The 15,451-nt window shown below is 47.1% G+C and overlaps 1 protein-coding gene across 1 annotated transcript in view; it reads right to left on the reverse strand.

The window, feature by feature from the left end:
• LOC138468307 (zinc finger protein 318-like) overlaps positions 1-15,451 on the reverse strand; it is a 640,558-nt gene that overhangs the window by 602,547 nt on the left and 22,560 nt on the right. The window lies entirely within an intron of this gene.

Raw genomic sequence — 15,451 nt, forward strand, 5'->3', positions numbered from 1 at the left:
CCATTACAGAATCAAAAAAACATTGGCATTTACTTAAATTGGATGAACACGTAACAAAATATGTAGGTGATGAACCATCAATAATTGCAAGAGAGCGGATACCCTGAAGACACTAATCAGTCCATCACTATTACCAAATATCAAGGAGACCAAGCATCAAACATGGTTGAGAACTGATATTGGCTTCAGAAAATGTGGCATATGCAGTATGTGCAAATTTGAAATTGAAGGAACAAAGGAATTCAAGGACGTCAACAACAAAATTGTTAAAATCAAGCAGGGAATTAACTGCAGAACTAAGTATGTTGTGTATGGTATTCTCTGTGTTTGTCATAAAGTATACATAGGAAGTACTAAAAGGGAGCTCAGAACAAGGATTCGTGAGCATATGACAAAGATTGGGAGTCAAGACCCTTCTTTGCCATTGGCCACACAGGGCAAAATGTTCACCAAATGGATGATAAATAAAAGATAAGTTCATTGGCCTCCAACATGTGACCTTGTCTAAAGGGGGGGGGATTAAAGCATTACGACAGGCGGAGGCAGAGCTAATTTGCTTTCTAAAGTCAACTGTAACAGGTCTTAACACTGATAATGAGATGGCATTGTTCCTGTAGGTGTGTCATGCAGATGAAATCTTTCATTGTACAATTTATTGAGTGGCATGAGCAACTGCAATATTCTAAGATATAAGAACAATATGGTGTACAATAATATTACTCAACTGATCAGTTCTTGTAATACTGCATAAATCCGTAGATTATTGTAGAAACAATGCTAAAAAGAATGTACATGTTGAATTGTTTTTGCACGGTTTGTTTGCACTATTTCTGCATTTTTTGTGTAGCAGGAGGCATTCAGGAAGAGAAAATACCTTTCGAGTGGATATCCCGCTGGTGGCACGAATCAGTAGGCAAATTAGTATACTACACCGGTATGTTAACTTTGTAAGAAGAAATTGCAAGTAAACATATATATATATGGATCAGCAGCTAAAATTGTAAATTGGATCATATAGTCTGATCATTTATGAATAATGTAGGTAAATATAATATGATACTAAGGTGGGCTCGTGTAAAGCAGAAACGCAGGCCAGTGAAACGTCTATCAACGCGGGTGCACTAGGTAAATCAGCATGCCACGTTGTCATGGCAACATTACAATAATAATCCCCAAAATGGCGGCAGTTGCCAGGACAATATAACAAAGACCTTACATACTAATTAGCATACACCAAATTAATATTAATTCTCTTCACCAAAGGGTCTTTTAGTAACACGACCTAAAGTCTTAAAAACAAGCATATTATGGAAAGTTATCTACCACGAGGTTGATGACCCATTTAAATCAGACACGTAGCAAAATGAGGAAAAGTCCATGTCGTGTTGTCATTCTAACACTATAACGAGTCCCAAAATGGCATCGGCTGTTTGTAGGTTTGTGCCTAGCCAACGCGAGGGAATACTTGGGATTACAGTAAAAGCCACACAAGGAGATATGATCTTTCCATTCAATTAAAAGCAGATTTATATAAATGACAATAAGAATAGCAATTTATTGTACAATTTACTGTTTTATCACGGATCGATGCACAAAGAGGAACACAGAATGGGGATCTTTAGAGTTCTGAATAGTACTTATTGGAGGGGACACATTTGCAAGGGTAATTTACTAAGAACAATAGTATAACATTATCAACTGTGGACTGTGAAGTTATAGCAAACAATACTGCATTGAAACCAATTATGCAAAACATACAGGCAGTAATGAGGTGAATGTTAATATATCATTTGCAGGAAAAATGTTGGGATTAATCCCTACTAAATGAATACTTCGAACCTAATGAGCGAAAGGACGCATATCAAATTGGGTAAGACACTCAGACCACATTCAGTACATATACACACATGGTGAATCGTAAGTGTACGGTATTTTAAGGTTAGACATGATGTTTTGAAGAGCTTCTAATTAGGTATGTTTTTTCTTTTGTTCCCCATTGTTTTTTACTCTTTTCTCTTCGTTTTATGATTTGACTATGGTTTTAATTTTCTCACTTCCTCTACAATCCTTCCCCAACGCCAGCCCTTACTTTGTGTCATACCTGCAATTTACATATGCTGGTGAATTTGAACCATTATGCGATAATGATTATGTGACCATTAATGATTGTTCAATGACTAATACCTTTGATGAATCTACGATTCATTGAATGGCACCATATTACCCATGTTAAATATATATTTTTAAAACACTAGCAAGGATCTAGCCCAGAGTTGAGAAAGGTTCTGCTGAGCCGTAACACGTGTAATCAAGGGCACCTGTTTGAATTAACAGTAAATAAAGCAATATTGTGAACAAACTGGCGCAGAGACCTAGAGTCTTCAATAAACAATGATCTAACGGTTAGGCTTTATACCGTTGTACTCCAGTGAACTGAGACAATCCATATTCAATTATCTTTTATAACAAACTTTTGATCAATTTGACGCAGTGGTCATTAAGAAAAAATTTGCCCCCTCACCCACAAACGATGCTCCATGACCACCTAGCACTACTCATGCCGCGCTGAAAGAATGACCACGGCAGTTTCCCCATCAATGAACTTCATTTTAAGACCCCATGCCCCGCTTACGCCAATGACGCTGGGGTGTGCACACACAATAGAGTTGTAGCAGTGAGTCGACCCACCCCACCCCGCACTGCCAACCAACATGCCTGCCTGCATGCCGCCTTGCCTTTAGAACGGGCAAAGAGAATTAGGCATGGCTTTAGATACCAGATCGCATAGATTGGGGACATCTGGGCTAGACAGATCACCCCTCCAGCGCAGAATATCCACGGGAAAGCCTACTGCTGGGCCTCATATGGGAACATCAGGCCGTTAATCGGGCAGCACTGGAGCGCCTGGTGTGCGCATAGCAGGCCCCCAAATAATATGATGACGGGAAAGATGGAGCAATATTCTCTTTAAACACCCACAGTGGAACGGAGTGATAAAACAGACGAACAACGAATATCCCTGTATACAGATGAACCTCTGGTTTATATTAGCAACCCCACAGTCTCGCTCCCATGCCACCATCAACGTCTTCACGAATATGGACCCATGACGAGACAAGGTAAATTGGATGAAATCAGAGGTTCTACCGCTCCCGACATAATATGGGACCCAGGAGGGGTAGCTCCCTTTGGCCTCCAGCTGCAATCCATCAAATATCTGGGATCCATGTAGCCCCATCCTTCCAAGAACTTTCAGACCTAAAATACCCACCTACCATAACAGACCAAATCAGATCTAATCAGATGATACACACTCCAGCTATTACTGGCAGGACGCATCAATACATTTAAAATGAACTCCCTACCAAAAATGTTACCAAATGCCCCAATGCTACAAATGTATAAAGACTTAGACAAACAATTGGCCAAATTCATTTGGAGAGGCAAAAAGGCAAGGTTCTGGCACGAAATTCTACAGGCCTCCAAAAATGATAGTGTACTGGCAGTACCAGCCTTACTAATCAGTCAGCCCAAATATGCTCGGCCAAAAGATGGCTCGATACAATAGGTACATCAAGTTGGAGATCAATGAACTCTCCCTAATTGCACCTTATACCCCGCCTGAAATCCTGGCCATCCCACTAAACAAACTACCTACCTAAACGCATTAAATCACACCCACCGATAGGCCCATCGCTGACAAGGGCATAGGACGAGACACCCGTTGGGTTCCGATGTCCGGGCAGCCCAAACATGGATTAGCTTACGAGCAATCCTTCGATCTGCCGAGACCCTACCTTACACAAAAACCAAGACACCTACTGGCCAGAGATTAGAGTGCTAGACCTATACAAATGGGATAAACCGATGGGGTTCCAAGAAGCTAGCCAAATAGTCTGACTACAACACATGGAATGGATACATAACCATACTATACGAGAAGCAATTAGAGCCAACACAACCAGCCAAACATTGCAGAACACTGAATCATTGGGTGAAATGGAACAAAACCTGATTGGTCCCAAGAATACACTCATTCTACACCACCTGCACCCTGAACAAAATTAACATTCTCGCAGCACAATGGTTCAACATCTCCAATATTCCTATAGACGCGGGCAATGTATACAATTATTTCGAAAACATAGAATCAACGTCTCACAATATCTGCAACAGAGCAATACAATATAAACTGATCCAAACGCTGCACTACACGGCCAGAAAACTAAACCGTATGTGTTGGTTTGTTTTATTTGCTTATATAGCGCACCGAACCCAAGGGTATCTGGGCCTTTAGGGTCAGGGGCAGACCTGGGGTGGCACGCAAAAAGCATGCAGCGAAACCTAAAGTGAAGAAGCTGGTATGTGCCCTGCAGTATGGGCCACGTGTTGTGGATGCGTGTAGTGTTCAGGTAGGATGGGGAAGGGTGCTGCCATACAGGAGACTGCTTTGTCCTCCCTGTAGGCTGCAGGCACTGCAAGTACATCGAGACTACACTACCCAGCATGCCTCGCGCACAGACAGCCAATCAGGGATCGGATCGGGCGTGGTACGCCCCAACGCGCATGCGCGAAAACATCACGGGGCTTGTGCTCGAGATCGCCGGGGAGAAGGACGTGATACACCGAGCTCCGCAGGAAAACTCGTGCGAGGGGCCACGCCCCCACCTGACTGAGATTCCGGCCCCTCGCCATTACTCAGATAAGTTTGGGACGCATACCCAGGGGATCGAAGCCGCGCAACACCCAGTCCTGAGAAAGCCCGTAGAGGGAGTTTTGGGAAGCGCAGGGGGCACAGTCTCCCAGTCCATATCGCTCGCCCCTGCATACGAGATAAGTACTAGTCCTGGTGATAAAAAGTGTTTAGCAGCGCGTGTCATGCAGATATGAGGAACGCAACATTGGCATTGTAAAACGGAGAATACCCGCGCCCCAGGCCACGCGCGGCGAAGGTCGCGCTGGCATTTATACTGACGACTTGTTTTGCTAGAAGACAAGTACGGCGAACGGCATAGTCCGTGGGGAGCCGTATCATTAAGCCTGGGAAGAAAGTATGAATGCGGCATGGAGTGAATGACCATGTGTATGTGTGACCAAGAATAACACATTCTTTCTTTGTAGCGGAAGACGTGACCAGCCTACACCGCCTCTGAGACACAGCACAGACTGACAGCTTATCAAGGACCGTGCACTTGGACCGGACAATGGACCCTAGCTAAGTGTTGCATGCTAGACTAACTGACAGTGGTTGCCAACTGCCAATTGAACTGCCCAATCGAAGATGGCCGCCTAGTGTGAGCGCTCCAGCTCGGACACAATCCTTTTCTCCAAAAAATCCTGTCAGGAGCGTCCCAGACTCTACTGGAAGCTACATTTGGGTGGCGGAGGATCCAGCACACATACTTAAAAAAAAAACGGTGAAAAACCGGGACCGAGGTGCGGAGCTATCCTGCTCGGCAGTTCCGGCGGCTGGCGGGGGCCTGCGAGGCTGCCAGTGGGCTCCAGGGACGTCTGACGACAAGCTGAGGTGGGGGAGTGGCACCGTGTGCCTCGCAATATCCTGGACACGAAGAAGGAGTCGTCGAGCGACCGCCCGCCCAGGGACAGCGGCGCTGCCTGCGACTGCTCCCCGAGTCCTGTGGAAGGAGATGGGCGCCGGCGGGAGCAGGAAGGAGAGGCTCGGGGGCCGTGGACTGCTTCCCGGCTGGCAGAGCCGTGACAGCTGCTTGGCCCCGCTCCCGCTCTGCGGCTGCTCGCGGTGCTGTCCGCGGCTCCACGGAGGCCGTGTGCTGCTCCCCTGCTGGGGGGACTGTAACTGCTGCTTGGCTCAGCCTCCGGCCCGCGGCTCATCACGGCGGGGCCGCAGCCCTCGCTGGAAGACGCGGACTGGCCCCGGGGGCGAGTGGGGCTAGAGCCCACCCCCCCTCAAACATCAAGTAAGTGACTCCGGGCCGTGAGGGGGGCCCCGTGCTGGAGGGGCGCGAGGCGGATTGAGGTGGCGCTCGACCCAGCGGGGATAGCCGCGACAGAGAGGGCCCTGCATTATGCACCATAACCACGGACTGGGCATGCTAAGCTTCGCCCCCACGGGCAATAAATACTGGTCCTTAAACGGGGGGTCCGCATCCCTACAACACCCTGGGTGACACCAGCTCATCATAAAGGCCTACCAAGACATACTCATGTGGAGGTGAAGGGACATACATCCTCAAGTGGGCAATAATCGCCCGCGACCTCGGGCCCTGGACCGCACGGGCGCACCGGCCCTCCAACATATGATCCGGAGTGGTGGTCGGGGAGGCTGCAGCCAGAGCAGAATTGCGGAATTCAATCCCGTACATTGGTAGTGCATCATATGGCAAGGTCGGATAGGTAAACGAACACCCCCTCTCCATACCTGGGCCACATAGCGGGGCTCTGGGCAACAATACGTGGGAGGACACAGTCCATCCTTCTCTGGAAGCTGCAACACATGGGCCGCACCGAGAGGAAAGGGACAGATGGGAAAAAGTTTGGCCCAATGGACACCTTCACTAGCTCACAAACGCAGGGGGCGGCTGGGGGTGAACCACCGATACCTGATGGGCAGGAGATGGACCCAATGGAACGCCTAGCAACGCTAGTGCAGAACGGATTCATGGATGTGAACGTAAAACTGAATGACATAGTGGCGACGATCGGATCCCTGAAGGCACGTGTGGAAAAGGAAAGCGCACGTATTACGGAGGCGGGAAACAGGATAAGTTCAAGCGAAGACACGATAGCACAACACAGTCGAGACATAGCCCACTTCCAAACAGAACTACACAAAACGCAAAACAAGTGCGAGGACCTTGAATCGAGATCCCGGATAAACAACATCCGGATTGTTGGGGTATCGGAAAATTTTGGCAAAGGTCCCATGGAGCGACAAGTGGAGTCCCTGTTAAAAGATATCCTAGGTGCCGACTCCTTCTCGGATCACTTTCTGATTGAAAGAGCCCACCGCACCCGAAACCAGGGGCTCCCCCTCGTACTAAAATCGCACGCCTCCTTAATTATAGGGACAGGGACACTATACTCCGGCTGTCGAGAGAAAAAGGAACTTTATATCACGAAAAAAAAAATCCACATATATCGAGACTGCTCAACCAACGTACAAATGCAAAGGAGATCCTATGAAGGGGTGAAAAGACAGTTGCGCATGCGAAATGTGCCCTATGCCCTCATCTTTCCGGCGAAAATGAGAATACAACACGGGGGAAGGGCTCACTTCTTCGAGAATCCCACAGATGCCAGGTCATATATGGAGACTTCCATCCCATTACCCCCAGGAGACCGAGTGGCGAACCAAAATGCGAGACCACAACCGAGAGATGAGAGGCGAGACCCAGCAGAGTAAGCAGTGGGGTTGGGGATCGACCGCCTACCGCTCGAGAAAAGGGGGAAAAAAGAAAAAAAAAAATTTGGAAGTTATGCAACGGAGACGAACTGAACAAAGAATGTTGGTTTCCGGGCTGTGAGCCTCAGTCTACAGCGTGCCAGATGGCTGCAACTAGTGACCCTCAGGAAAGCTCCACCTGTTTAAGGGAATGTTTTTTGCGGGGCAGCATTGTCAAGTTGGGGTAGATGATGTGGGCGGGGGATTAAAGTATTACAGTATGTTTAGCTCTGTTGAGTGATGTGGGAATGACCGGGGGGTGTTGGAATGTTGGGACTCAGTTGGAGGAGTCCTACAAGTTTTTAAAAAATGTGGTGACAGTGCAGTACAGGAAACTTTTATGGGTAACAGTAAGATATGGGGAGTGATGTGGTCATATATACATGGCTAATCCCAATGTGACGACCTGAGGGTCAAGGCTAAAGCTCCTTACATGGAATGTACATGGTCTGAACAACCGGACCAAGCTAAAAAAGGTGGGGAACCTATGTTAGTCGACACCATCCCCAGATAGTAATGCTCCAAGAAACACATGCGCTTCAGAAAGTTAACACTTAGCTTTTGAAAGGGTGGGGCCCATACTGAATACTCTTCACAGGCGAGAGGAGTGCTCACCCATATCCACCCCTCAGTTGGGTTTCAACATGAAAAGAGTAAGATAGACCCACTTGGTCGATATGTGATAGTGTGGGGGAACATAACAGGGGAAGAATTAGTACTGGTGAACACATATGGCCCAAACAGACGACCCGGAATTCTACACAAATGTGATACAAGAGCTGGGCTTCACGGGTGGCGAACACGTGGTGTTCGGGGGGGGGGGGGGGGTACTTGAACACCATTCTGAATGGCTGTCATGCCTGCCGGACATACCCCTGGACCAGGAACAACTTCTCCATACAAGATGAGTTACGCCCATAGAACTAGTAGACCTTTTTACTCAAAATGGAGGTTGTTCGATACATTGCCCGGAAAACGACGTCTGCATTTTTCACGTCGTTAATTTTCACGTGACTTAGGTCCGTCACGTGTATCACGGCAGTGCGTACATAAGCAGCGTGGAAACTCCATTCGCTGCTTCTGATTAAGTCAATTTTGGCGTTTGTAGCTGAACTCCAGACCTGCGTTCTCGCATTCCTTTCAGCAAACTTCTTTGGCCTAATTTGAGCTTGTTTTCCTCCACACGCTAATTCCTGGGTTGCGTGTATCCTGTTCGCGTGCCAAATCTCCACGCGGACGCTGTCTGCAAAGCGCGGCTGTCCTGAGCTGCGAGAAGGCTGTTCACGTGCCTAATCTCCACGCGGGCGCTGTCTGCAAGCGCGGCTGTCCTGAGCTGCGTGAATCCTGTTCGCGTGCCAAATCTCCACGCAGACACTGTCTGCAAGCGCGGCTGTCCAGGGCTGCGTGAATCCTGTTCGCGTGTCTAATTCTTCACGCGGAAACGCTGTCTACAGGCGCGGCTGGCTTGGCTGCGTGTATGCTGTCGCGTGCAATCCTGCACGTGTTTTTCTGAACTACTTCGAACTTTTGGTACCTGTGACAGTCAACAGATGAGATTCTTATTTTGTTCTTTGTGGGAAAGGAAGTATTTCATGAACTATTGGAAGGTGAATGTGCACAGTACATTGGACGCTATCCTGTGGTGCACCAACCCGGTATCTAGCGAGAGCCTCGTGCCGTTCGGGAGAAGTCTCCCTTACTAATCTTCCCTTCCTTTGTCGTTTGTTCATCTCTTGGGACTCTTCAAGATATTGTTCTGGAATTCTTCAGTTTAGCCTCAAGGTCAGTGTCTGAATTAATCCCAATTCTGTGTTTCTTAGTATTTAACTTGGGACAGTGTCTTATGATACTTATTTATTTTAGGCATACTTCCTGTACAATTCCCACGCCCTTTCCAGTGATCCATCTCTCTGCCTGTTTTATTCAGTCAGAGTTGTATCATTTGGAAGGTCTAATTTGACTTGCCTTCAATCAAGTCGTGTGAAGATAGGATCCGGAAAGCCCTACCAAATTGTATCCTTTTTTGGTTACTGTATCCTTTTCAGTTGATACTTTGGTGATTTATGACAATGGCACGCTGGACCGCTCCACCTCCAGACACAGAAACCCCACCAAAACAACTACTGTCCTGCACCAAATCCTATCGCACCTCACGCTAGTGGACGCTTGGAGAACTCTTCACCCCCATAAAAGGCAGTACTCTTTCTATTCCTCAGTGCACGACACAGAGTCCTGCATAGATTACTGGCTGGTGTCTACGTCCCTTATGAACCAGGTTAACAGTAGTGAGATGCTCCCCCGTACTCTATCCGACCATTCCCCTATCTTTTTAGACATGACACTGGAGAATGTAAAAACCCCCGGCCAGGAGATGGCGTATGCCACCCGATATTCTGAGGGATCCCATGGTGGCAGAGGCAATACACGTAGAGGTGGAATTCTTCTTTGAAACAAACAAGGACTCAGTAAATAGAAATGCAACCCTATGGGAGACGTTTAAGGTTTGGATGAGGGGGGTGCTGATCTCCAAGTCCACAGTGCTATTGAGGGCGGTCAGGGTGGAATTGGCGGAAATAGAACGGCTGGGCGAACTAGAAATGCGATATATGACCACACATGAGGATAGTGTCCTGGCAGACATTAATAATATCTTACAGGAATTCAACAGACTGGCCACTAGAGAGCTGCTGTACATGGCAACCCCAGTTAGAGCGCGCAGATATGGCGAGGGGAACAGAGCAGGTCACACTCTAGCCAACTTGTTGAAGGCCGAAAGACACTATAGCAGAATTTCTAGTATAGTGGCGGGGGATGGTACGGTAACAACAAATGAGGAAGGTATAAATAAAGAATTCACCCAATTGCATACCGACCTGTATGCCAACCATGATTTGAAAACACCACTTGAGGTTGAAGAATACTTAGATAATATCACGCTCCCGAGATTGTCAACAGAACATAAACTGTTGCTTGACCAGGCCATAACGATCAATGAAATAAAGGAAGCGATAAAATCACTAGCTAACGGGAAAGCACCTGGCTCGGATGGTCTGAGGGCTGAACTATACAAGGAACTTAGTGAAGAGCTGGCCCCAGTGCTCCTGTCTGTGTGGGTGGAGGCCCTGGAATCGGGGATGCTCCCGTCGTCCATGAGAGAGGCTATACTAACGGTGCTCCTTAAACCCAGACGTCCATCAAATGAGAGGTCCTCTTAACGGCCCTTATCCCTCATAAATTGCGACGCCAACATTTTTGCTAAGATCTTGGCTACGAGACCCCTACCCTACATGCCTCAGCTGGTGCATCCGGACCAGTGCGGGTTTATTCCTACCAGGTCCACGGCTCTGAATCTCTGCAGGTTGTTTGGTATCATGGCTCAGATTAAGCCAGAGGCCCAGGCAGTGGCCGTGTCGCTGGATGCAGAAAAGGCGTTTGATTCAGTTTCGTTGAGCTACCTGTTCAGGGTGCTCGAGAAATTTGTCCTAGGTCCATACTTCTTACAAAGCGTTAAGCTACTATATACTAATCCCGGGGCTATGGCATGGACTAATCGCACCATGTCTGAATGGTTCGAGCTGGGGAGGGGCACGAGACAGGGTTGCCCGTTTTCCCGGCTATTGTTCGCTCTCACTGTTGAACCGGTTGCAGCATCAATTAGAGAACACCAAAATCAGAGGGGCATATGGATGTCAGGCTTAACCCAATCCATCTCCCTATATGTAGATGATGCCCCATTATATGTCCGAGAACCAGACACACACCTGGGGCCTGTGTTGGAAACAGTGCATGAATTTGCACAATATTCAGGATATAAAACCAACCGCTCCAAGTCGGAGATTCTTCCCTTAACCCCGGCCACCAGATGTCTGATAAATACACACGGTTTAAAATGGTCCCCTGACGGGATAAGATACCTGGGTGTGATGGTATCGGGAAACAAAGCTTCCCTACTCTTGAATAACCATGATTCCCTTTTAGACACAATGGCAGCTAAACTTTGTTTCTGGGCCAAACTTCCCATCTCTCTTATTGGTCGGGTAGCCGTACTGAAAATGGTCATACCCCAAGTTGGTGTACATATTTACTAATGTACCGATTTGGCCTGGTAGGCAATTCTTTGATAAACTCGGGTCCATGGCAGTGGAGTTCGTCTGGAGCGGAGGGGCGGTCAGGATGAAATGGGAAAAAATGGTCGACCCTTATAACAAAGGGGGAATAGCAGCGCCAGATTTTGAGTTATACTACCTGGTGGCAGAGGCCCAGTTTGTTAAACACTGGTATGATGAGCAAGACGCCTCGCCCCATATTTGTTTAGAACATGCAGCACACCCAACCGACCTGAGGTCCATCATCTTTAAAAACAAACATAAGGACGAATGCCCATTTGACCCAGTCAGCACAACAGTACATGCATGGTCCAAGATTTTTCTCTGGATTGGGCTGGAGACACCATACCACGCAGAGGCCCCGTTCTGGAACTTCCTAGGTATAGCACCTACGTACGATACAGATGTGCAAAAAACGTGGGATCCAGAGAGGCAATTCAAAATCAAGGACATATTCCCTAATGGTAAATGTACAACAGTGGAGGAATTCAAATCGGGGATGGTTAGAGATCAATTGATGGTTTTGCAATATTACAGAATGAGAATGGCGTTTAAGGCCAGATGGCCCCTGTTCCCTGATGAGCCCCCACCGCACCCGTGCCTGGTGGCCCTGTCTACTCGATCGGGAACCAGTGTTTCGGGACTTTACAAAACTATACAAGCCAATACTCCATCAGTGAACATAAGGACTTCCTGGGAATCGGACCTGGGTGCCACCATCACCGATGGGTCCTGGGAGAGATACTGTGAGCTCACTAAGAGGGTGTCCATGAATGCAGGTCTCCGGCTGATCCAATTTAAAGTGTTGAATAAGCTACACTACACCTCAAAAAATTGCAAAATTCACACGAAACGACCCAGGCAGATGTCAGAAATGCGGGGCCGACCAGGCTGACTCATTCCACATGTTTTGGAGCTGCCCACACAAAGGTATTCTGGGGGGAAGTGGCAACAATTCTAGAAGAGGTAACGCAGATACCGGCAAATCTCACACCATTAAAATACCTATTTGGGGATATAGGAAAGAGATCGGAGGTGGCCAGAAGGCTCTTTAACAACGCGTGTGCGATAGCCAAAAAGTGTATCCTGCAAAAATGGAAAAGTGCACAGGCACCACAGGTGAATCACTTTCTCAAGGAACTTATGTACGTAAACGAATGTGAGGAGTATTATGTGATGACGCTACCAAGCCCATGTAAACCAAAAGACATCTGGGCCCCGTTCAGGGTATACCCAAATGAAATGGACTCAGCTAACAGTAGCCCGGCAAGGCCTAATAATATTTCTGTTCTGTAAATACCACATGATGTGTTGAAAAGCTGTATCGAATATACATGATATACGCAAGTTTGAATTGTCATGTTGCTGCACTGTTATGTACCACAACTGTTAAAAGTTTAAAAAAAAAAAAAACAAGCAACCAAGCTTTTACTCCGTTCCCGGGGTTGAGAGAAATATTGAGTCTGTCCTTAGAGCAGGTGGGAGTTTATTCCAGGACTTGGCCGCCAGCACCGGAAAGCTGCAGCCTCCAGCTTTACTGAGTTTGAATTTAGGTATGTTGAGGCAGTGGGCATAGATGGCTCCAAGTAGGTCTGATTGACTCTTTCCTAGAAAATGGGTCTATCAGATACTTAGGGGCTGAGTTGTTTAGGCACTTATGGGTAATCATAAGTGTTCTAAAGGTGATCCAGTCTTGGATTGAGAGCCAGTTGGTGTCCCGTCTGATTTGTGAAATATGACTGGAGCGAGGAATATTTAAGGATGTGCATTGTTTTACAATATTTGTAACGTGGAGGTTCCCCTGGCTGGTGCCAAGGTATAGAGTATTACAATAATCCAGTTTGGATAGTATACAGGCTCTTGCTAGGGTAGTGCAACTGATTGTGGAAAGGAAAGGTCTACAGGCGTTTATAGTTTAGCTGTGTAGGCTGTTGAGAATGAGGTGGCGTCAATTTGGCTTTGTAAGGTTAGAGCGATATCAAGGTAGAAGCCCAAGGTTTTGGCTTTCTGGTCAACTTTGATGAGGTTACCGTCAATGTTGAAGGTAGAGTATTTGGGTCCTAGTTTATTGAGTCTGAACTTGGATCCAATAAGTAAAAAGTTTGGTTTTATCGTTGTTGAGACAAACCATGCATAGCCATCCAGACCTGGATTGTACTGTAAATGTCATTTAGAAGTGTGGAGTCTGTCTGATAAAGTCGCCTGAGCCGAGAGAGTGATGGGAATTTGCTTATCTGCGTAGTTCATATATGATATGCTAAGGTTATCTAGATGATCAAATAGGAGCTTTGTAAATAGATTATAGAGGGTAGGAGCGACACACGAGCCTTGAGGGACTCCACATGTGATGGCGGAGGGATCAGCAGAAGCGGTGGGGGAGAAAACCCTCATTAATCTGTCCGAAAGGAAGGATTTGACTCAGGCTGCAGCTTTGGTGGAGAAGGAGGAGGCTGTAATAAGGTGGTTAGTTAGGATATTGTGGTCGACTAAATCGAACGCTGCCAACAGGCCCAGTAGGAGTAGCAGCGCAGGCTTTCGGATCGCCCCAGCTACATCCATCTGGATTTTCAGATCCAAGAGGGCTGTTTCTGTCCCGGGTCTTGGTCTGAAACCAGATTGTCTGAGGCCTAAGAGGTTATTGGTCTCAAGATGATTTTGTAGGAGAAAATGCACTGTGGTGATTGGTCTGACATTGGTGGGGATATTGGGGTCAAGGTTTGATTTTTTGATAAGGGACATAACCCAGGCTCTTACTCAACCCAGGTCTTATTCTGTCGCCCGAGTGCTTGCAATGTAAGGAGGTGGGCACAATGGGCCATATCTTGTGGACATGCCCTTTAAGTAATTTTTTAAAGGTTTCATAAATTGATTTCACATATTCCTAACAGAACGATAGATTTGGCCCCGGGCCAATGCTGTTCAGCGCGGATGATGCAGACTGGCACACAATCCTTTTCTCAGCACGGAAGCTCTTTATCATGCACTGGAAAACAGTCAATACCCCTACCAAACACGCATGCTTAACGATGATTACCAAGATTTGCTTACTTGAATGCTCAGTCTTGAGACATCGAGGCAGGCCTGTACAAGAAGACCACTTAGGAATATATTGAAAACATACATCGAATAAGGAATCGCAACCAGAAACTGCCTAGTCTTTCAGGGCTTGCAGCGGACTCGGTTGTTAGAACACCTTCATTAAGTACCGTCCCACAAGATATCCCCCCCATCAAAGATGCAGGTATCAGGGAATGTGTGTGTATTATTAACACTGTTACAATAAAGCTTAATATTTTTGTTATGGGTGGGGTTGGGGGGGAGGGCGTATCACTGTTAAATGTGATAGGGTGGAGGGACGAGGGAGGAGAGGGAGCCGGTGGGGAAGATTACATATGGACCAAGATAATGTTACCAGGCCTCGTTTTCAGGCCGACAGGTCATGTAAAGTGTTAATTACATGCTTTATAATAACAGGAGCTAAAAAATGACAAAGGTACTCACTGTAGGGACTACTTTACTCCTAGTCCATAGTCCCGTTTCCTCCATACTTGTGGGACATTCCTCCCATCAGGATGGGACCAGAGCACTTTTAAAACTTCAAAAATGTACTTTTCATTTTTACGAGGGGCCACCAGAAGTGACCGCAGCCCCACCCTCCTGATCTCCGTCACGCGTCCTTTTCTATCGCTAGGTCCAAGACCACTTAGCAACAATAAAGTAAAGGATACTATTTAGAGGGGACGGCGGGTGTATTGAGGGAAGGGGCTATGGCCTAGGAGTAAGGTAGTCGCTACAGTGAGTAACTTGTCATACTCCTGTGTCCCAGACCCCTTTCCTCCATACTTGTGGGAGATTCCCCAAGTACTGACCAAGGAAAAACAGGTGGATGGAAATGTCCCTTACTGGAACAAATTCTTCAGAACTG

The sequence above is a fragment of the Ambystoma mexicanum genome, chromosome 4q (genome assembly GCF_040938575.1).
Source record: "Ambystoma mexicanum isolate Mex_15411 chromosome 4q, UKY_AmexF1_1, whole genome shotgun sequence".
Taxonomy (NCBI): domain Eukaryota; kingdom Metazoa; phylum Chordata; class Amphibia; order Caudata; family Ambystomatidae; genus Ambystoma; species Ambystoma mexicanum.